General features: G+C 40.8%; 1 protein-coding gene across 4 annotated transcripts in view; it reads left to right on the forward strand.

The window, feature by feature from the left end:
• The window catches only part of PLPPR1 (phospholipid phosphatase related 1), a 216,765-nt gene that overhangs the window by 39,060 nt on the left and 154,058 nt on the right, over positions 1-23,647 (forward strand). The window contains exon 2 of one of the 4 annotated variants that reach the window (XM_033123628.1): positions 20,216-20,315. The exons of the other annotated variants lie outside the window; for them this stretch is intronic. The gene's annotated coding sequence lies outside the window, so the exon portion shown is untranslated. The remainder of the gene's footprint in view (positions 1-20,215; positions 20,316-23,647) is intronic. 4 annotated transcript variants of the gene reach the window in all.

The following is a 23,647-nucleotide window of genomic DNA, read 5'->3' on the forward strand; positions in this document are numbered from 1 at the left end:
CTCTTTGAATGAACATCAACGCTTTGTCTATTCTTAACGAAAATATTTTCTCTGAGGTCATAGGCAGTACAGTCCATGGTAAAAAGAGGTTTCCTTTCTGTAAATATGACTTGATGCTCCTGTTCTCTTTTATTGCTGTGTTGGTAATTTATTCAACTAGGTACCCACTAAATAGCACGATGTAGTGGGTATCCTACAGGGGTTAGCAGGACAGCAAGAGAAGGGTGAATATGTTTATATACTGAGTGGGGCCAGCATTGGACTAATTATCAAGTGATTACCCAGAAAAAAGTCCACATAGTAGGAACACATGTGGTTCAATGACTAGGAGGATGGAAGATGACAGGTACGAGTTTATGAAGTGCCATTAAAATCCCCAGCAGTGATCTGAGTCTAAAGTGCAGTGTTTTCTGTGTGAGGGATATAAATGATAAATGTCTAACTATTACATTGTTTTGTACACCTGAAGCTAAAACAAAGACAAAGAAAATAAACCCTATTTTATACCACACACACTCTCACACACACACACACACAAAGTGCCGTGTTTTACTTCCCTTCCCAACTGAAAGAAATTAAGGGAGATCACTTGCTGTGAGCCACAGAATTTGAACCAAACCTTAAGCACCTCCTGAAAATAAATTTTAATGACCAACAGTTGTAAGAAACCACTCAAATGAATGGGCAAAAATTAAGATTTTTGTAAGAGCTGGAGAACAGATTGTTAGATCAATGTCTAACAGAAGTTGATTTAATATTTTTGTTGAGCTTGAAAACGGAGTCATTCAAACAGCTCTAACATTGAAAAAAATCTGAATCAGCGTTTTATAGATTTGCAATTTGGTGACTTGTCAATGGTCATAGGCCTGGGATCAGAGATGTAGCTTCACATCAAAATAAATTTTAATTCTGCTTTCTTTTAAAATATGTTTAATTCGCTTACAACACCATTCCCCTTTCTGTGAAATAGCTTGATTTTTCTTTGTTAGAATAAGACTAATATTACTATACTTCTCCTTGGCAGTATTGACATTCTTCCAGCTTTGTACTAAATTATAGCTCCTGGTCTAATTTTCTAATTACAAATGACGTGTGGAATAAATTTACTAATTACAGATGACATAGGGAACAAAAGTTTCTTGGATAAGAGTAATGGAAAGAGACCAATTGATGTAGAGTTGTCGGATGCCTATTTGGCTAGTGATGGAAGCCCTCTCGAAAGCCCTCTCATGACTAGAAAACTCAAACCAGGAGACTGGTTCCCTTCACAGATTTTATTTGTTCATCCAAAATTATTATCACTTCTTCCAAGTGCTACGGATAAACCAGAGAGCCAGAGGGAGTCCCTGCCCATGTGGAACTTACTCTATGTAGAGGAGTACAAGTGATTAAAAAAATGAAACAGGACAATGGTATAGATGAAAGTGGTCAGATGGAGACTTTTCTTTAGCTAGGGTGTTTAGGAAGGCTCTTCTGAGAAGATGAGATCAAGGAGAGAACAAATTTAGGCAGAGGGAGCAGTAAGTGCAAAGACCCTGAACTGGAATGAGCACGAGATGTTGAGGGTCAGAAAGAAGGCAGTGTGACAAATGGTGCAGTGAGCAGGGTACGGTGCGAACCAAAGCTCTCCGAAGGACGGTGGAGCAGTTTGTGCGTATGAACACTCAGTCTCAGGAAGACCAGGAGGAGCAGCTGCCGGAGAGTGTTCAGTCTCAGGAAGACCAGGAGGACCCCTATGGAGGGGTGGAAAGATATAGACGGTTCTCTGACCAGCATAGGCCAGAGAAAGCAAAGGTTGTTGCGGCCCTGTGGGCTGGGAAGTGCTTGCTGAGGCCCTCACCCCCAGGTTGGGGAGGACTTGGAGCCCTCGCCCTGCGGAGAGGGCACACATTGTGAGGCTAACACACAGCCCTGGCTTAGGACTGTGGACTATGGGGAATGGGCTCCATCCCAAATTTAATGGACCGCTTGACTGTTTGCTTGGGAACGTACCACCATGTAGTGGAACTGGCAGATGTTTGCTTTGGTGTCTCGACTGGCAGCCGTCGAGAATAGGTGAGAACCCTGGCTGTGCCCAGGAAGACGGGCTGTGCCCAGAAAGACTGTTGGTACCCTGAGGAACCCTGGCTGTGCCCAGAAAGACTGGCAGTGCCCTGAGAAACCCTGGCTTGTCCAGGAAGACTGGTGGTACCCTGATAGGCCCTGGCTGTGTCCAGGAAGTTGGGCTGTGGACAGAGAGAGTGGCAGTGCCCTGAGAACCATGGCTGAGCCCAGAAAGTCTGGCTGTGCCCAGAAAGAGTGGTGGTGCCCCAAGAGGCCCTGGCTATGCCCAGGGAGACTGGTGGTATCCTAAGAAGCCCAGAAAGTTGGCTATGCTCAGAAGGACTGGTGGTGCCCTGAGAAACTCTGGCTGTGCCCAGAGAGCCTGGCTGTGTCCAGGATATTGCATTCACTTCCAGGCTCCTCACACAGGACCCCTTGCGGAAGACGCTTGTCAAGTAGATTGTGAGGCAAGACCCTGTAGGGGTGGAGTGTGGGGACAGAACCAGGAATGCAGTTTCTAGGCTCTCGGCCTCACGTGGAAAGGTGCTCACTCAGGTAGTAAATGGCCATTGACTGTGATTGGATGTACCCAGTGAGCCCCTGGCCACTAATATAACTGCGGTGGATACGCGAGCAGCAAATGGGGGGCTAGCAAGAAGACAGTGGCTGAGCTAGCAAGAGCAGATTGCAGTTAGCAAGTGAGGTTGCTTGGCAGAGAAGTGGACGGCAGGTTGCGGACAGTGTGGCTCCTGCTTCCTGTGTCTCCAACCCAGCCACCAGTGAGACTAGAGTGGTATGACTCCCCTATCTATGACTCCATGGGTGTTCCTTTTTGGCCTCACCGTGTCCTGCATTCTTATGTGGGGAGCGGGAGCAGAGACCCCACATGACACTCTGTATGACAGTGACTGAAGCATAATGAGCAAGAAGCTGAATATTAGAAGATGAAGCTAAAGACTTGACAGGGACCTGAGCAGGTCGAGCAGTAGTCCTTTCTCAAAGGATGTGCCCTGGACCAGCAACTTCAGTCAGCATTGCCAGGAATCTGTAAGGAATGCAAATTCTTAAGACCCCATCTCAGACCTACTGAATTAGAGTCTGGTGGGGGAGGTGGTGCAACCTGGCAATCTGAGTTTTAACCAGCCCTCCTGATGATGTGTGCTGAAGCTCAAGACCCACCGATCTAGAACATTGTTTGCCATGATAAGGCATTTGAATTTTATTATCCACTGGAGGGTGTTAAGCGTGAAATAATGTGATTTAGGCCTTGAGAAGATAACTTTTGTCCTTTGTGAGAAGAATGGACAGATTGGTACTTTCTTATGTATATATTCTGACTGAAAACTGTAGCTCAGTGGGAAAGAACAATTAGCAGATTCATGCTGAGCTCTGTTTACTTTTATTGTGAAGAATAATTGTGTTCAATCTCATGCCTGAATTCCAGATGTCTGTACCTGAAAATGCAAATAGTAATTCCCTACTGTGAGATGTCAGATAACTGAAATTCAAACATACTTGTGGAAATGCAAACCCATTATCAATTGTGATTTTCTAGTTGAAACAAGCAATTGGCTTTAGCAATGAAATATAATTAGGGTAGTTATAAATTAATATGTTGTCTATATTATTCTGGGTGTCAGAGCCCAGAGTTGGTAGGGGTGTGTGTGTGTAAAATATACTTCCTACCATAAAATCCCTCAGGATATTTATGGAATCCCCAAAGGATGATCCAAGAGTATTATAGAAGAAATCTCATCCACTACTTACATCTGTTATTTTCTCTTTGCTTCTTCTCTACTTCCCTCTCTTCCTGTAATATGCCTAGTAAAGTTATATGAGGGTGTGTTATTCACATGCTCCGCAAGTACCATAGGTATACTGTACCACCTCCCATTACTGGAGGCGTTGCCTTTTGTAATTTGTCCTCTGGTTCGGTGCCAGCATCCCAGTAGGGCAGTGCTAAGACTGCTCTCACACACCCTGTTGGTATAAGCCCAAAGAAGTGCTGCCTCTACTTCTCCAAATCTCAGACATTGTGAGAGAAAGCCATTCTTTCCACTCCTCCTCTCTCCTTGGGACACAGACAGGATGCCTGCTACTTCTACCTCCCCAAAGACATCTACTTGCCATGCTTTGGAGTAAATTTTCTCTTGGCGCTTTCTCATTAGGCAAACTTTACATCTCATATGTATTCTTGTAGAAATCTCTCCTAGAGTCATTTGACATACTATAGTCTGGTCTGGTGACAGTCTATACAAGATGCAAATCACCCTTCACTCTCATCTGAGGATCCTGTTTTCTGCTTTCCTGTGTAGGATCTACTGTTTCCTGAATTTCTGATTTCTTTCTGTCTTCTTCATTTTGCTGGAGCATATCCCTCACTTCCAAGAAAGGGTGCATGAGAGAGAAGGATTTTTGGTTTTGTTTTTTTAGAATTTTCATGTCTGAAATTGTCTCTTATCACACTAAATAATGATAGTTGGAAAGACTTCCAGCTTAAAAAATCACTTTTTGGGGCAAACGGGTGGCTCAGTTGGTTAGAGCGCGAGCTCTGGGCAATGAGGCTGCCAGTTCGATTCCCACATAGGCCAGCGAGCTGCACCCTCCACAACTAGATTGAAGTCAATGAGCTGCCGCTCAGCTCCCGGGTGGCCAGATGGCTCAGCTGGTTGGAGTGCAGGCTCTCAACCCCAAGGTTTCCGGGTACAACAGCAACTGGACCTGGAGCTGAGCTGCGCCCTCCACAACTAAGATTGAAGAAGGACAGCAACTTGACTTGGAAAAGTCCTGGAAGTACACACTTTTCCCCAATAAAGTCCTGTTCCCTTTCCCCAATTAAAAAGAAAAAAAAAAGGGGCACTTTTTTCTTAGCATTTTGAAGGCGTTGCTCCATTGTCTTCGCATTTCCAATGCCATTCAGATTCTGCATTCTCGATATGAAAACATTGTGTTTTTTTCCCTATCTGGGAGTCTCTAAGATCTTTTATTTCTCCATAGAACTCTGAAATTTCATTGTGAAATAACATGGTGTGGGTTTATTTTCACCCATTATGCCGAAGCAGTATGCTGGTCAGAACTTTAAATCTGAGATTCATGTCTTTCATGTGTAGGGCATTTTCTTGAATTATTTCACTGATGATATCTTCATTTTCTCTGCTCTATCTGTAATAGTTTTCTTCTTTTTTCTTTTCTTTTTTTTGGTGAAATTGTTTGGAACCTCTGGGCACTGGAGGAGGCTTGTTGACTTTGGTCCTCATGGTTAGGGGATTGGATGGACTCTTTTCTTGGGGAGTTTCTGATATCAATAGCTTTAGATTTATTTATTTATTTATTTATTTTTTGATTAGTCTCCAGAGAAGAGTTTTCCAAGTCCCTACCTGGCTGCCATACTCTGGGAGCTGAGTGGATGTGAAAAAGGGCTGAGGTCTGAACATTTAGTGTGCAAATGTTCTATAATTCCATTGTTTTCAGTACGGGGCCCAGCTCTCAATTGTGTCTGGTGTCCCCCAATTCAGAGACCTTCTGTTCCTTTCCCAAGAATAAAGCTCTAAGCTTCGGCCAAGATGGACGGACAGTGGAAAAAGACTTTGGGGAGCCAACTGCTTCTTAAACATTCTTTTAACAAATTTCTTGTTGTTGGGCTCATCTTCTCTACCCCTTCCAGAAGTATTTGGAGCCATTGATTCCTGAGCCTGCTGGGAATTCTGCAATGTAAAGCAGATTGCTCCTTGCTTTTCCCTGCTGCTGATGTAGATTTTACTTTTTCAAGTCTAGTACATCAGTTACCAGCCATCCATCCACTTTTCTAATTCCCGACATTTTGGTTTTATTGTCTCCTCTCCCATTTTCCTTTGTGAGTTCATGCATTTAGAAAGTACATGAGATTTAATGGGGTTTGAGAGGGAGCAGAACTAAATGCGTGTGTTTAATTCACTATTTTAAATCAGATGTGCTTTCAAACTTATTTTCTCCCCTCTAGTCTCTGAATTACATTAGGAGTAGAGAGTTATAAGAATTGTGGCATCTCTGTTCTACACTTCTCATTAGAAAGCAGAAATAGCTACAGTAAGTTAAGATTTAATTTTTTTCCCCTGTGTTACATATTGACATGGTTCGATTTTGTTTCTGCTTAAGATAAGATGAGCAAGGATGTATTTAAATTTCAGAAAGAGGAATGGAGATTAGATAGTACCAGAAATCTCCTGACTGTGTGGGATGTTGAAATGCATTATCAGGGGAATCCACTGAAACTTGTGAGTAGCTGAATTGACAAAGAGCTGGGAGCATAAGCATGGATCTTAACTTGGCTGGCATTGCCTTTGTAAGGCACAGCAATTAGTGCAGGAGCAAGCACACTGCTTTTTGTCTGGATTAAGAAATATCTGCAATTTTAAGCAAATGCAGTGCTCTCATTGATGCCTGTTTGGATATTGCAAAGTTGTCCCTGAGATCAAGTCACTTACATCCAATTAGTGTGTGGGCATCATTTTTGAGCGGTGGGCGTAGCTGCTGCCAGATGGGCAGTGACTCAGTGACAATGGGGGGGGGGGTGGGAGGGCTCTAGCAGCTGCTATGAAAAAAACCCTTACTACATACAGTCTAGCCTCAGTAATAATATCTTCCAATTTCTTGTTGGAAAGATGGTGGCGGGTCACCTCTCTACTTTCAGAGTCCTTAGGTTTACCTGCTTTGCTTTTATTTTTCTTCTGTTGTCTTTCATGATAGTTATAATTTCATCTGGATATGTTTTGGTAAATTTTTTCTTTTTTTATGTTGAGGGTTAGTAATTGTGGGATGAGCAGGGACGCTTTTGTTTATTTTCAAGGAGAAGGTTAAGATTTTTCAACATCATTCACCCATGCGAACCTTAGGTGCAAGTGTTTACCACATAGTGTCAAACCAGTGCTGCAGGGAGGAAGCTGTCATTGTCATGCCATGAAATTGGGTTGGATTTACGTTTAACTGCAGAATCAAACCCAAGGAAACAAAACTGTCGTTTACTGCTTTGCAGTGGAAGCTTGGCCACTCCTTGACTTTTCTGGATTTTAAATTTGGAAGGACAACACTGCTATCATGCTTATTGGCCAGGATTTTCTAATTCCACGTTTCTAGGGGCAGTGTTGCCTGGGAGTAAAGAGTGTGGATTTTGAAGTGAGACAGACTTGGATCCAAATGTGAGTGAGTGACTTTGGTCAAGCTAGTTAATCTCTTGAAATCTCAGCTTCCTTATTTGTAAAGTGAGAATGACGTTAGTTATGGACGGCTATGAAGATTAAATGAGCAAGTATTAGTAAACTGCCCAGGATATACCAGTGAGCAGCTGCTGTCATCACCATGATTATTAGTGCTGTGATTAATATTCCAAGAAAGTGGGATTGGTAGAGTAAGAAAAGGGGAGAAAGGCGTTTCAGATGTGGCTTGGGAGTGAGCAAAGATGAGTAAGCTCAGCCTGCTTCTCCTGTGGAATCTGGTGGAAGGCCTGGATAAACTTGGTTCCATAGCACAGACTAGAAAATGAATCCTGCTTTATGATATGTCCACTAGTTCTCCCTAGAATTTATCTTATCACACACCAGACATCCTTGTTTTCACACCTTCTAGCTGATACATTGTGAGATCTGGAGAGAGTATGAAAAAAATGTGCTGAGCTAAGAAAATAAACAAGGTTCAAAGATCTATGATGCAGAACTGGGTTTCTGGCATTTAAAAAAGAAATAATGCAAAATTGACTGAAAAGAATAGCATTTAGTCAATGTAGCCTTTTCCTTTTTCCTGTGTATCAAATCAAATTCATTTCATAAAGGATCAGGAAACTCTTAAAATAAATGTAATGACACCTCCTTTAAGCATGTACTCCAGGGACTAACAAAAATCAATTATCTACTCAAGGTAGATGCTTAATAAAAGATTGACTCAAAATGGTATTGGATACTGCATCGTGCTATAAAGAAGTAGCCCCTTAAGATGGGTGATTGCCAACCATGAAGCATCTTCACCGGTTCCATTATCTATGTTAAAAGAGAAGGTTTAACTGAGGACTGCCATGCTGAATACGAAGGTCTATCCTTCATCTGTTTACTTATTAATGATCAGATTCATTATCTTAAATAAGAGAAAGAGAACATTTTCGAGCCTCATAATAACAAGAGTGAGTATACTTATGTGTAAACCTCAAGAGAACTCCACTTGGTTGATATCGCCCAATTAATCTTTACAGTTTGTTCGTAAGGAGGATGCAGTTTTAATGTCTCCCAATCTGTAGATCTAATAACTAAGGAACAGAGAAGATAAATTGTGTTTGGCCTGAATAGCTGGCTTTAAAGGAGCTTGCTGCAGTCACAATAACGAAGCCTGTTCTAAGCTTTGTACACAAGGAGACTTTGACTCAGCTTCCTGTGTGAGGACGCCTGGAGGCCATTTAAACAGGGAGAATCTGTTTGAAAAGTTCAGGTGATCCCAGATCTTGGGGGAGCAACAACAGTTTCTGTTATGCCTTTGGGACCTACTAGGGCCTATTTTCTTTTCTCAATTCCAGGATCTGGATGGGTTGGGGATGCTCTACCCAGCAAGGTACACAGTATAATCCTTATTGGTGGGAGAGAAGGATTAAAGCTTTGTTGTGCATCACTAGGTCATGTGGATGGGGCGGGTTAAGAGTGAAAGTATATGCCAGCAATGATAATTACTATGACGATGATGACCTACTAAGTGCTACTCTGTGCAGAGCCCAGAGCCAAGTATTCTATTTGTCTTGTTTTCTTTAATCAACACACTACTCTGTGAGGTTGGTACTAATAGTATATCTAGTTTACGGGGGGAGAAAAGAAGGTATCTGACTTTTGTTAGTAAAGGAAAAATTAGAAATCAGGGCTTCATGTTTTTTTCTAACCAGAATATGGCAATTTTCTTTGCAATGCTCCCTTGGCCTTTTTTACAGTTCAATTTTTGATCCAGGATTTCTTTGGGTACTGTGGGCTGGTATTGGTCTGGGTACTGAGCATAGAAAAATGAAAATGGCAGAGTGCCTGTCCTTAAGAAAGTCAGTCTAGATTGGGCTCTTTCAGGTTCTTTCAGGGACAGCCATGCCGCATGACACAGATGAGTATGACAGAGCCGGAGGCCAACTGGTGAGTGCATACCCTATCTAACGATGTTCCAATCAAACAGCATTAACAACAAAACTCCCTGCCATATAAGCAGAACCCCTCTCTGGGCTGCATTAGGTCTGGCATTCCTTTGTACCTCATGGGCTAGATATTATTTCTTGACAAAAAAGGTGTTTTCTGTGATTTTTCGTGTTAAAATTAAGACATAGTATCTTTACCTCTGTAACATGGAAGCTTTGGGGGCTTAGGGACTAGTAATGGCAATCAGTGGTCTGTTAAGTTGAAGGCTGCCACTATAGTGAGGTTGGTGTAGGCGCACACAGAAGCAGAGATAAGAGGAAGGCTGAGTGAGAGTCCAGATGGCATTCATATCCATGGTTGCAATTTTCCCTGAGGTCCAGGGGCACCTTTCCTCCAACTATTGGTTCAACTATTTCTTCAGTTATACAAAATGGTACTCGAGAATACCCTTCCAAGATATTTCTCTTTCTTTTAGCCAGGGCTAATGTAAGCTGGGTTTCTGCCACTTGTAACTAAAAGTGACTTGACTAACTCCCAGGGCTGCCTGGGAGGCGAGTGAGGGAGATGTGAAGGAGGTAGAGTCAGGGATGACCGGAAGGGATCCATCCACAGAGCACAGGGCCGATGGTGCCATCTATACTCTTAAGCCTAAACATAGAGATATGGAGACTCAAAACCGAACAGTGGGGGATCAAAATTAGAATGCAGAAGAAGACTATGGGAACTGGGGGGAAAATTGTTGGGGGGATCAGTTCCTGTTTAGAAATGTAGGGAAAACCATAATTAATGAACTTTTGCCAGAAAGCTGCTGGAAAATGAATTCTGGTATTCCTCAGTAGGTAAAGACAGGCCTGAAAGGAGGGGAGTATGGGCCATGCACCCCTCTGTCAACCATACCATCAGTCACAGAAATCTTAGAGTCTAACCTAAGGTTTGTGCCGTTATCAGAAGTCTGAGACACAGTCTGGAACACAAGTGTGTGGATGGCCCCATACTCTTTGGGCAGAGTCATTCATGCACAATAGGCCAGTAGCCCCAAATCCCCAAGCAGGTCCCCACTCCTTCTTGGACTACGTGGTGCACACAAAGTCTACAGCCACAGTGCTGAGACACTTTGATGACTAATCTAAATATTACCTCATGAGAACAGGGCTTCCTCAAATAAAAAAAAAAAACAAACAAACAAAGGACGGATTTCTATCATTTATGATGACAAATATGACTACAAAATCTAGGAAGCCAAGTTTCATTGACTCTTCCTTCTTTATTGAAAATGTGCTTTATATGCCTGTTTGTGTTTATTCATTCTTCTAGTCTTTTCTGATCCTTGTCTTCATTTTCCTATTAAAATCTCCATACATGTAACTCAAGAGACCGAGTAATCACAGAAACTGTGAGGGAAAAAAAGAAAAAGAGATTAAAATCTCCCATCATTTCTGTCAAAAAGAAGTGCTGCTTGTAAGTCTAAGATAAATATATGTTTTCCTCTAGGTTTCACTTTATTTATTCTGGCTTTGTTACTCTAGGTCTCATTCAGTGGCCCTCTAAAATCAACCTAGACTGGGCTCAATTTACTTGTTCTTTGTTCTCAGAAAATGTGGTATAATGAACAGGAAACCCCTACCAGATGAATGTGGACTGTCAATACATTTTATGTAAATAATTCTCTAAGGTCGAACATACTAGATTATCTGGGAAGTGGGGAGGGACAAAATAACCCATTGAATGTTCTTAAACATTGAGTCTATTCTCAAAGTGACAGTAACTATTTGGCACTATTTTCATCATAATTGTCTAGTTATTGTTCTTGGGGTAAATGATTCGTCTGTTTAACTTGAAATAATTTGTTGCTCCTCTAATCTGAAATGTCACTCATCAGTAACATGCAGGTCTCTCTGAAATTCCAGTATAAGCAGAGAGAGCAGCTTTGGCTTTGTTGACACTGAGTGAATAAACAAGTCTAGGCTTTTTCAAGTAAGAATTAGAAGAAGATTCTTGCTGATAAAGTTTGGAGTATGAACAGAAGGATCTTGCCCCTACCTTCAATCCTACCATCCTAATCCCCATGGAAATGACTAATACAATTTATAGCTGGCAAGGCTTCCAAGAATTTCCTGGTAGACTACTGCAGGTGCAGCCAGTTAAAGACGGTAACTGTGAGGACCAGTAAAGAGATTATTTGCTTGAAATTACTGTCTCCTCTCTACTTGTAGGAGTCAGGCCATATGGTAGGTACACGAAATGACTATGAAGATAGAGTAAAAAGTGAAAATAGCCCAAATGTCCACCTCTTGTTTTCATTCCTTTTTTTTCTATAAACACAACATACTGTTCTAGAACCTTGAGCAACTGCTGATTTTCACAGTGATGATGTAAGATCATCTTAAGTGAATCAGCAATACAGTTTTCCATTGTTGAGCTCCATATGAACAAAGATATTTTGTGTTACTGTCACCCTGCAAAATGCTTTGAGGAAATTACAGCAAGGGTTACAATAGAAATGGTTGCAATATTTTCTGTCATTTTTCTCCTAGTAATCACACATGTTTTAACTGCTTAGCCTTTATTTTTCTTCTTTAGATATTTCTTTATACTGAAATTATAACTTTTATGCAAAAGTTCATAGTATGAACACAAAAGAGCTGCTTGAATTTGCTGTGCTGGATTACTGACCCTTGAAGGTCAGTATTCAGCTAATGAAACAAATATTTTGACACCTTACAGTGACTCCAAATGGTGAACATTTAAAACCCACAGGGATCTGCCTCCTTCCTTCATCTTCAAAGCCAGCAAGGTCAGGCTGAGTCCTACTCATACTGCCATCTCTGATTCTCTCTCTCTTCTGCCTCCTTCATCCACTTTCAAGGACGCTTGTGATTCCATTGGGTCTACCCAGATAATCTAGAATAATCGCCATATTTAGGTCATTTGATTAACAACCAAATTCTATCTGCAACCTTAATTGTATCTGTAATCTTAATTCCCATTTGCCATATAGCCTAATGTATTCATTGGTTCCAGGGACATCTTTGGATGGCTATTATTCTACCGACCACATCTCACTCAGCGAATCAGACACTAGGTATAATGGCTTCTACCTATTAAATGTCTCAACCCCATCCAATTCCCTTTTCCTCTACTGTCTAGACTATAGTTCAGATCTCATCAACTCTTACCTGAGTTATTCTAAAATCTAACTGGCCTCCCAGCCTTTGGCTTTTCCTTCCAATCCATTCTACATGAACCCTTTCCTCAGGATGCATTCTATAATATGGAGGATGGGTCCATTTACGATATATCTCTTGTTTACAACCTCAGCTTCACCTCTTGCCGCTATCTCTTTGCACCCTTTATTTTAGCTACTTCTGAACTTTCATGTTTCTCCAACACAATATATTCATTCTCTGTTACCTCTGGACTGCATACCTGCTCCTTAAAATTCGAATATGTTTTGTTTAACTTTTACTTTGTTAAAGTCTTCTTCTTTCAGGTCTCATTAAAATTTTACTTCCTTTAGGAAACCTTCACTTATTCCCATTCTCCAGAATATGCTAGGTTTCCTTCCCTATATCAGCACTTACTATTTTTGCATGATGATTTTTTTGTTTATTTCTCTAAGTCTCTTGTCTCTAAGTTCCATGAAGACCAGGAGTCATATCTGTCCTGCTTACCAGTCCTGGTGTATTTTTTAGTGCCCAGTTGGTGCTTGACACATAGTAAATTCTCAACAGAAATTGAGTTGGAGAAAGAAAGAATCCGTATAATTCAAACCCTTTATCAAATGAAGTGGTCCAGCCCTCCCTACCTCTTGAAATTCATCCTGCCTCTCTCTCGCTCTTGTTGTATATGTGTCATAAACACTGGTCTCTCAATGCTGCCAAGGGCCCCTACTCCCTCATGCTGCAGAAACACTGCCCATGCTACATCCCTTCTCTGGAATGAATTCAAATGCCCATACTGATCTCAGCTCAGGGCTCACTTCTTCAGGGAAATTTTCCTTGACTCCTTCCCTGTTATGGACAGAATATTTGTGTCCTTCCCTGTCAAAATTCATAGGTTGAAGGCATAACTCCATTGCGATAGTATGTGGAGATGGGCCTTTGGAAAGTAATTAGGTTTAGATGAGGTCATGAGGGTGGAACCCCATGATGGGATTGGTGTCCTTATAAGAAGAGGAAGAGACCATAGCTCTTTCTCTTTTGCATTTGATCCAGGTTCTCCTGATTTAACTTTAGAATTTCCATTCCTCTACTCAGTTGACATATACGTCCATCACTATAGCAGCTGCTTCCATCTTCTTTGCTAAATGAAGTGGAGATTGTGACTATTTCTTTTCATTAGATCAGCTATGTGAAGCCACAGTGAAAGGCAGCCATCTGTAATCAGAAAGAGGGTCCTCACCAGACACTTAGTTGGTCATGGACTTCTCAGCCTCCAGAGCTGTGAGAAATAAATGTCTATTGTTTAAGCCACCTAGTCTATAATATTTTTGTTATGGCAGCCCTAGCTGACTAAGATACAGCCCACCTCCTTTCCCAGTCAAGCTCTCTTGTTATATATTTTCAAAAATATTTATATTAGAGCCATTATTTCAGTATTTATGTGTTAACTAGCGGATATGTTCAATTAATGTTTATCTCACTGATAGCTCCTGTTCTCATGGAACTTATAGTCTATTTAGATTCATCATTATATCCCTATTCAGCCACAAATAAATATCTGTTGCATGAAAAAATGAATAAATGAATGACTCTTTCTCGTTTTGTTCTGAGTTTTTTCTTTCTCTTCCTTTCTCCTTTCTTATATTCTTCACTGTGCTAGCTAGGCAACTTGTCATAAACACATAGGCACAGAAAATATTTCTTTGTCTACATTAGAATAGTACTGATAAGGATCCTAAGATCATCTGGACCCATCTCCATACCAGAAGTACATTCACCAACCCTGAGGCTTAGATGGATAACTTACGTACTTTTAAAATCACCATTTCCTTCCTTCTTTTTCTCGCTTCCTTCCTCCCATTTTTTCTTTCCTTCCTCCCTCTCCTCTCTTTCCTTCTTCCTTTCTCCTACCCCGTGTTCCCCTCATCCTTTGTTTCCCTCTGCCTTTTCCTTCCCTCCTTCCTTTCCTTCCTCTCCTGCTCCCCTTCTCCTACTTAGTTTCCCAAAGAATACAAAGCAACTAGATGATCTCTAGGCCTCATTTTCCTCTTAAAGATCAGACCTGTCCTGATCATCATAGAAGACGGGGAAGGAAGGAGACGGAGAAGTCACTAGCTTTGAGTCATTTTGATAAGAATGACAGTCGTGCTTTCATCCAAACTGTAGACAAAAATGTGGAACAGGATTGAGCTATGTACAGAAACCTGGAAATGCCGCTAAAACTTCCTTTCAAGTTAATATTAATCCATTAATCAACACTCTCAGTTATTAATATGCCATCACCAAGCCCATGTGGAAAATGTGAATGATAATGTAATCACTGGGGAATCTTGAAAGCTAGAATTAATATTTTCAGAGAAATCCATTCATTTATTTATTCACTCAATTGAGGGCCCACTTGATATGTAACCCTGACATTTTTAACTGAATATTTGGTGTGGCAGCTACAATAGAGCTTTGAAATTTCAGAATGTCAACTTCTGTCCACTCAGAAGTCATATAATTAGTGTCCTGTCTGTTTTGATGCATCCAGCAAATACACCATAACCACTGAACAGTTTTTGTATTCGATCCAGGTCCTTCTGCTTTAACTTTAGAATTTCCATTCATCGACTCAGTTGACATGTAAGTCCATCATTATGGCAGCTGCTTCCATCTTCTTTGCTAAATGAAATGGAGATTGTGACTATCTCTTTCATTAGATCAGCTATGCTGCTTTATCATTCCAAAAGAAGCAGTCAAGGCCCAGGATGCATGACTGACTAGGTATCTGTGACTCACTGCCAGTGTTTCTGGATGTTTCACCAAGGGGCGGCCCTGTCTGAGTGCCAGATGTTAGAGCGGATCTTCTACCCCAGCCCCTCTGGAATACTTGACTCAAAAGTTGCAGTTGTTTTGAAAGTATGATAGGACCTACTTCTGTCTCTCGAACCCCTTGTTCAGGTGATCCCCAAATCCTGCCATTTCTAACTCTTAACTCTCTGGAATTTGCCCTTCCGTCTTCATCTCTCTTGCTATTGCCTTATCCAGACCATCATGATCTTCCATCTGAATTGAAGCCAGAAGGCAGTTCTGCAGAGTTCCCTTCTTCCTGCCTTGCCTTCCTGCAGATATTGTTCACGCTGTAGCCAGAGTGATGTCTCTAAAAGGTAAATCAACTCAAGTCATTCTGCTCAAAAACCCTCAGTGGCTACAGATGACAGAAAATGTGGTTAAAAACATTTTCATTCTCAGTGAGAGGCTTAGTTAGAGTTGCTGGAACAAATTTCCCCAAGTACGTGAGGGTATCTGAGTGTTGCAAACTGATATAAATCCTGCGTCAGCAATGGTGTGCATGGGCCACCCTGAAGATAACAAATGCGGCACTGGTGACCCAGCACATTCTGCAGAGGGAGGGACACACCAACAGCATCGAGAGGGACCAGGTGCCATAGAAGCCCGAGTAAAGAGGAAGCTTTCTAAAGAATACCGTAAGCAAGATGGGAAGTGGCTAGAATAGTAGGTGCCCTTCATCTCAGGTGTGGGTTGCTTAGCAGTACCTACAGGGTATGGGAAGGAGCGCGTGTACAACTGAATGATCCCACGGACACCTAATTGAGCATGTGTGGTCCGAATAAGCACAATAACCTCCAAACGGGTTTGTGAAACACCCACGTGCACTATGAACCATCTGTGAACATGTATAAGATCTGAGTGAACATGGGTATTCTGCAAAAGGGGAGGTGACATCCAAACAAACACGACTGCGGAAGATGAAAATGAAAACTTTAACAGATGTAAGATTTAAGAAAGTGTTTTCAGTACAGTGACACTTGTATCATCTCAGCGTGCGTCTTACTGTCTGACTGGTTTGTGATATCTCATGTGTGACTTCTGAACAAGCACACACGATCTGAATATCAGTGTGTACTGTCTGAGCTGTTTACACTCTAAGTGACTTTCTTTTTAAAGCTGATGGTGTAACATTTTATTGGGCGTGTGTATCACCTACATTAGTAAGGTATGATCTGTACAGGAAGGTAGGACATCTGACTGGGGATGTGTAACATCTATGTCAGCGGGCCTTAGACTTGGGCATGCACCAGGATCCCCTGAAGGATGTATTAAAACACAGGTTGCTGGGAACTCATCCCCAGAGTTTCTGAACCAGAGGATCTGGGGTCGGGTCCAAGCTTATACATTCAGGTGATACTGGCACAGCCGGTCCGAGAACCACATTTTGAGAACCACTGTTTTAAGTATGTGTCACACCTGTGTGTGACATTTAGGGGCACTGATTATCATCCACACGAACACATGTCAGATCCAAGTGAGTACATGTAACATTCAAGGGACATCTGGATCACCTGAACAAGCCTTATGACATTACACAAGCTCATGTAACATTTGAATGATGTGTGTGGAAGGTAGGTGAACCTCAATATGTTTGTGAAAACATGTGAACAAGCGTGTGTGAAATCTAAGGATATGTGAGATAACTGCATGAGGGTGAGCACCATCTCAGAAGATACAACATCTAGAAGGTGTGTTTGTGTTTTACACCCAAAGGTACTCATTGTCTACAGGACTAGACAGACATTTATAGAAATAATTGCCATACATTGTGGGAAAGGCAGCAATGGGTGTCTAAGGAACAAAGATAACACGAGAAACTGTCTACATTAGGAGCAGAAGCTACAGAGAAGGATGTGGGTAGAAGAGATAACATGAGGTCTGCTTTAAAAGCTGACTAAGAATGGTCTAAGACAGGGGTGTCAAAACTGCAGCCTGCGGGCCAACTGTGGCCCGCAATCCATTGTTAATTGGCCCGCAGCAAATTCCAAAAATATGTTTAGTTTACTTAAATAAACCAGGTGAGGCAATACGTACTTCACCTCGAGTGAGTGGCCCGGCTGTTTGTGTATTTTACCGCTTATGGCCCTTGGTGAAAACCGTTGAAAAAAGTTTGGACACCCCTGGTCTAAGATGACAGGAGCAGGTAGATGAGGGAGGCATTTCTGTAAGAGAGCCTGGCGTAGGCAAAGGCATGAAACATAAAGTAATTGGGGGGAACCACAAGTAGTTTGGGATTCCTAAAATAAAATGTGAACTGGGAGCAGGGGCTGAGACTAGAACGTTCCCAAGAGATCAGATCAGGGAGATTCACGTGGGCCATGACACTGAACATGGTGTTTCGATTTTCCCCCCCAGTCAGTGATAGAGAATCAATGAATGATTTTAAGCAGGGAAGTAATGTCACTGCTTTATATTTAGAAATATCCCTCAGGAAACTGAGTGGAAGATAGATTGGAAATGGAGCAGGAAGAGGAAGTCCTGGTGCAACATCTATTTATGACAGATGATGAGGCCTTAAGCTGTAATAAATGCAGTGGGACGTAAGGGATAAGACAGGAGCTACTTTAGGAGATAAAAGTCAACAGGACTTGTAGACTGTGTACTGGTGGGTTGTGAGGATCTACTGAGATGAAAGGGATAAATGGCAGCAGAGGGGAGAATGGATTAGAAGGGATGGTGTATTTGTATTAGACACCGTTAATTCAGGCGCTTCTGTGACCTTCAGAAGGGGGTGTTGTATACTTGTAGGGTTTGGCACTCGGGACGGTTCAGGCCAGAGACAGAAGTTCGGAAATGATTTTTTAGTGAGAACTACGCTCATGGGAGTGGGGCAGACTTTGGTGAGATGGATGAAGAGCAAAGAAGCCAAAGATGGGGAATCCCAGGGATCATCAATGTTTGAGGGGTGGGTACAAGAGGAGACTCAAGCAGAGGGAAATTAGGTGGAACCACCAGAAAGGTAGGGGGATGCAGAAGCAGGTGACCTCGTGAAAGAGAGAATCCCTTCTAAAATAGGTGCAAAGCCATGTAATTTAAATGACTTAATGATTGTCCTCATAGCGCGTGTGATTCAAGAGGGAGCCGGGCATTCCATCCCAGCAGTGCCACTGGGTACCTTTGTGGCCTTGCTTCATTCATGTGAGTCTCTGGGCCTCAGTTGTGAAATATAAAGAATGAGAAGTCAATGTGGACTGTAAGAGACGAGCTTGCTGGTTTCTGTTTTGCCATGGGTGAGGGTTTCAAGGCTGTCCGTGGCATGCTTGTTCCAAGGGCGGGCTCTGCAGTTGCTCTGTTCTGGGTTAAAATCCTAAAGGCATTATTTACTGGTTCTCTGACCCTAGGCAAGTCCCTTAATCTCTCCAATCCTCAATTTCCTGCAAAATAAGTCTAACAGTAGTGGACTTAATGGACTGTTTTTTGGTGACAATTGAAAGAGACAAGCCATGTGAAGTGCTCAGCACAGTGCCTGGAGAGTAAGTGTTGAAAGTAACAAAAAGCCCACCACTAACCATAAAACCCTATGAAAATTATGATGATGGAGGAAGTTGAATCAGATCATCTCTAAAGTCCCTTCCAGCCCAGCACTCTTGGTTCTTATTTTTGTCTGTGATCCTGTGATGAGCTGCTCTGTAGACATTTATGGCCTAAATATTGACAAGGAAGAAGGATTTGGTTTCGGATTTCTGATATATATTACACAGTCAAGATAAAATAATTCTGATAAAAAAAACAGCATAAAATTCAAATAGCCCCCTCCTCCTCTCCCCTTGAGGCCCTGAGGAGCCCCCGCTGCATGGAATTGAGAGAGCATCTTCCAGTAATGACCCGTAATAAATTGTTTCTTAGATCCAGTCACTGGGACCGGTGATTATTTGTTTCCCAGAATATTGCAGTAAAATGAGAGTTATGGACCTGAGGAAAAATGTGGTGGCTGATTATTCCTCTCCCTTTTTATCACACCTGGACAGAGGGTCTTATTACTTCCTTTATGAGAGTCACGCTGTAGGCATTTTTTATGTGCAATATCTAGAAATATGTGAGACTTACAAAAGTGGGTTATTAATATAGATCCCTGACTAAATTTGGGACCCAGCAAGGTGGAAAGATAAAGAAGTGTGACTTAAAGCATGTCACACATGGAAAGTGAGAAGATGAGATTTCACCTTTGTGGTGAGAGTGACTGTTTTGCAATGCAAAACCATTCTCTTCCCCATGCAAGGCAAGCTAATGAGCCCAGGCGGATTAAAGGCTGGACCTGGGAAGGGAATAAGAATGAGGTTTTACCTTCTCATCACTTATTTCATTTGTGTAAAAAACCTAGGATTGCACATCTAGGGGTTATTTGCATTGCTCATGTCTGTGTAAGTCTTCACCCCAACTCCTCACACTTTGCCCAGCTCACCTGCTTAAGCTACAACATCACTGAAACCACTGGAAATGCTATAACTATTATGGAAATGTATTTTGGAACACACATTTTTATATGCTAGCATTTAAGAATTTCAAGAAATTATATTGGCAATATATGGGATAAATTTAAAGACAGTTTGTCAGAAATAATTGTGTATGTGTGTGTGTGTGTGTGTGTGTGTGTGAGATCATAGATCACATTTATTGAGCACTTTGAATAGCCAGGTGCTTTTCCAAGGTTTTTATTTAATCTTTACAGTTTGGATGCCACCATTAGGATTATAAGGAGTCTGCTAGAGCCTGCACTTAAGACTATTATTTCCCCCCATTCTATGGCTGAGAGAACCGTGGTTAGTGATGCAAAGTAATTCACCCAAAGTCACATAGCTAGAATGGTGGTGGAGTCACATTTGAACACAAATCGGCCTGATCCCAAAACCCATGCTTTGAGCCACTATGCAATACTTGGATGTACAAAAATGTATATGCAAGTAAATTATACCTTTAAAAATGTGCATTCTCTTACCCATTGCTGCTTGTGTTTTGCTTGGCTTGGAGCAAAAACTTTGTGGATTCCTTTATTATAACACTTATTGCTTTGTATCATAATTAGTTTCTATTTCTTTCATTCCTTAACAGTCTTTGTTGCCCTATGTCACCTCTTGGTCCAGTTTCTCCGAAACTCCAGAACCAGCTCTGGACAGTGGTTGACACAGTAAGGCCCTGAGGATAACCTGAGGTACTTCAAGAGGGAAAAAAAAAGGGGAAAAACTAACAATTGGGCATCAATCTCCCCAACATTTTTTGTTGGACACTTTACCCAATATATGGCCATCTTGTTGAATAAATGGAATTAATGGATGAATGAAAGAATAGAATCTCTAGATCCTTTAGATATTAATGAACCAGGTAGTTTAAACCCGTGCACAAGACTGTAAGTTCTTTAAGGGCAAGGATATTTTATTGCATTCTTCACCATTTTATACATAGAAGCTAATGCTCAAAAGGTATTTTTTAAAATGTATTTAAAGAATAAATCCATGAACCTAAGAAAGACAGCCCTTGTACATTGGTATACTGCAGAGCAGATTAGCTTTTTTTTTTTTTTTTAAACTACTTCTTTTAAAACCAGGCTAGAAGCCCTTTAAAGAATATTTCCAAATATAAGAACAATATTCCCTCAAAAGACAATTCTGCTGTGACCTCTTCAATGCTGTTTATAGATACCATCTATAAACATTCTTACTTATCACATTTCTAGTTATTTTTATGTTATTGTCTGTCTCTGCCATTAGACCGTAAGCTTACAAACTCCACTTTTATCTGTACACTATTGTATTCCCAAGTTTTAGATGGAGATGCTCAATAAATACTTGTTGAAGGAGACCTATTGTATCAATGACTGGATGATGAAATCAATCGATCCATCTATGGACCATGGGTCATCTTAGATTGTGCACATCTTGCAGAGGCTTATTCCATTGTGTATTCCTGACCTATAGCATAGAATCTGGAACATAGTATGTGTTCAATAGATGTTTATTGAAGGAAATCAATACATGCATGAATGATAGTCTTGGATAAGTAGTGTGATTGGATAACTTATTGTCCAATTTGGGTCTGTGTCTCTGAAGGCAGACACTATTAGTAATTATGCCAGCATAACAGGCGTAGAGCAGAACTGCCCAGGCACACTGGGAAATTGGGCCACCCTGTGGGTAAAGATGATACTAAAAAAAGTAGATTTTTGTGTAGAGAAAATAATAGCCAATGTCATTGTAATACAGTTTTCCTGAGCATTTTTTCTAAAAATCCCATCTCATGCCATAAATTAACCCTAAACAATTAAGCAACTCCTATTTACTTTGGAAGTCCCAAGATTCTTCCTGTCTCCAAGAGGTCCTGAAGACTGGGAGGCAGGCTCAAAATATCCTCGAGAGCAACTGGGCATTTGTCTGGTGGCCAGAGAGGTACATTATTGTAATGAGTTGCGTTTTTTGTTTCTTGGAAGTAGGGAAAGGGAATCAACACGCCCTGGAAATGCTGCCCTGCAGCACTCTGTCTGTTAATTGAAAATGTTCCCAGGCTGCTGTGGGCTCTTCTTAGGGCTCTTCTGGATCAGAATACAGCCTTCACCTCTATGCACCGCAGGCTTAGATCCATTTACTTAGCTCAGGCTAGACCTATCTGGTCCCCAGAGCCAGTGGTGTTGGGCGTGAAGTGGGACTCCCACTGCATTCCAGTCTATGGGCCTCATCTCCTTTTTATGGATTACCTACATCCTTTGGTCAAGCTAACTTTCAGGCAGTGTGGAAGAATGGGCTTTAGAAGTCAGCGTCAGAAGTCATACTCTGCCACTCACATGGCTATGTGAACTTGAGAAATTCATGGAATCTTAGCCTCTGTTTACTCATCTATAAAGAGGTACCTATGTTGTAAAGATCACACGGGAGCTTTAATGTAAAGGTGCTTTCTAAACTGTAGGGGACAATGTAGGAACTATAAAGGCCTAAACAGATAAGCATCTCGTAGGTGCTCTTGGCCATCATTGATAATGGATAACATTAGGATGCTACCAGGTTCTAGGCTATTCTTTGTCCTTCTTTTTAGAAAAGGATTAATAATGTCAATGACCTCCAGTAACCATAAGTTAATTTCACCTGTTTTTGAACTTGATATAAATGGAATTATATTGTAGATATTCTTGGATTTTATTTCTTCTCACCATAATGTTCCTGAAATTTTGTTCTGCTCTGTATTGCTCTGTATCACCAAAATTCACCATCTTCAATGCTGTTTATTTTTCCATTACTTTGTTCTTATTTTTCGTTGTTACACACAATATTCCTTTGAACATTCTTATACATGTGTCCTGGTGTAAAAGTGCATGAGTTTCAGGTAAAATTTTGAGTTACAAGTAATTCACATCTTCAGTTTTACTAGATTATGTCTAATTATTTTTTCAATGGACAAAATTTTATACCCACTAGTAGCATGTGAGTTTTCTAATTCCTACACATCCTAGTCAATACTTAATATTGTTAAACTTTTTAATATGTCCCAATCTAGTAGTTGTAAAATGGTATTACATTATGGTTTTAATTTGTATTTTCCTGATTACAAAAGAGGATAATTATTATTTAATACATTTATCCACTATTTGAATACCCACTCGGAAGAGCCCAGCCATGTCTTTTTGCCTGTTTTTCACTTGTTTGTTTTATTGATTTGTTGGTATTCTTTATAGTTTTTTGGATACTAATGAATCATTACTTATATCTGTGGGAAATATCCTCTTTCAACTACAATTTGAGTTTTGTGGGTTTTTTTATTTTATGTTAGAAGAATTTTATTTTACTGTGGTCAAATTTAACAATTTATCTTAATAGTTAACCCTTTTTGTGTCTTATTTAAGAAATAATTTACTGCAGTGGGCTTTTGAAGTATTCTCCTATATTGTCTCCTAAAAGCTATAAAATGTTGCCTTTTGCATTTAAATCTTGAATCTACTTGGAATTAATTTTGGTGTATGATAGCAGATGGGGCAAATTTTACTTTATTTTTTTCTATGGATAACCAGGTTTTGGAAAGTCCATCCTTTGCAGTGCCAGCTCCATTACACATCAGATTTCCATGTATCTATGGGTCTGTATTTTCAAGCAGCATTTTAAAAAAGAGAAACATTGTTTTGAAAAGAGAAACATCATTATTGCAGCTCTCATTTATTGAGAGCTTAGTTTGGGCTAGGAACTATGCTCAAAGTTTTTTATGGCTTTTTAAATTAGCCCTCAAATAATCTTGTTGAGATTGGTAGGAACTACTCATTTTATCTCCATTTTACTGATGAGTAAACTGAATCACATATCTGAATTACATAAATTAAGTAATCAGCTTTTCCTAATGAGGGCTGGAAATTGGCAATGAGCTCTATATTAAACAAACGTTTATTTTGCAAGGCATCATTTTGGTTTGAGAAACCAGGATATATCCTTAAAACCTTGATCTTTATATAAAAGCTTTAAAATTCATTTCAAATATACTCTCAGTTGGGGAAATGGCTATAAGCACACT

Source organism: Rhinolophus ferrumequinum, chromosome 12 (assembly GCF_004115265.2).
Source record: "Rhinolophus ferrumequinum isolate MPI-CBG mRhiFer1 chromosome 12, mRhiFer1_v1.p, whole genome shotgun sequence".
Lineage (NCBI taxonomy): Eukaryota > Metazoa > Chordata > Mammalia > Chiroptera > Rhinolophidae > Rhinolophus > Rhinolophus ferrumequinum.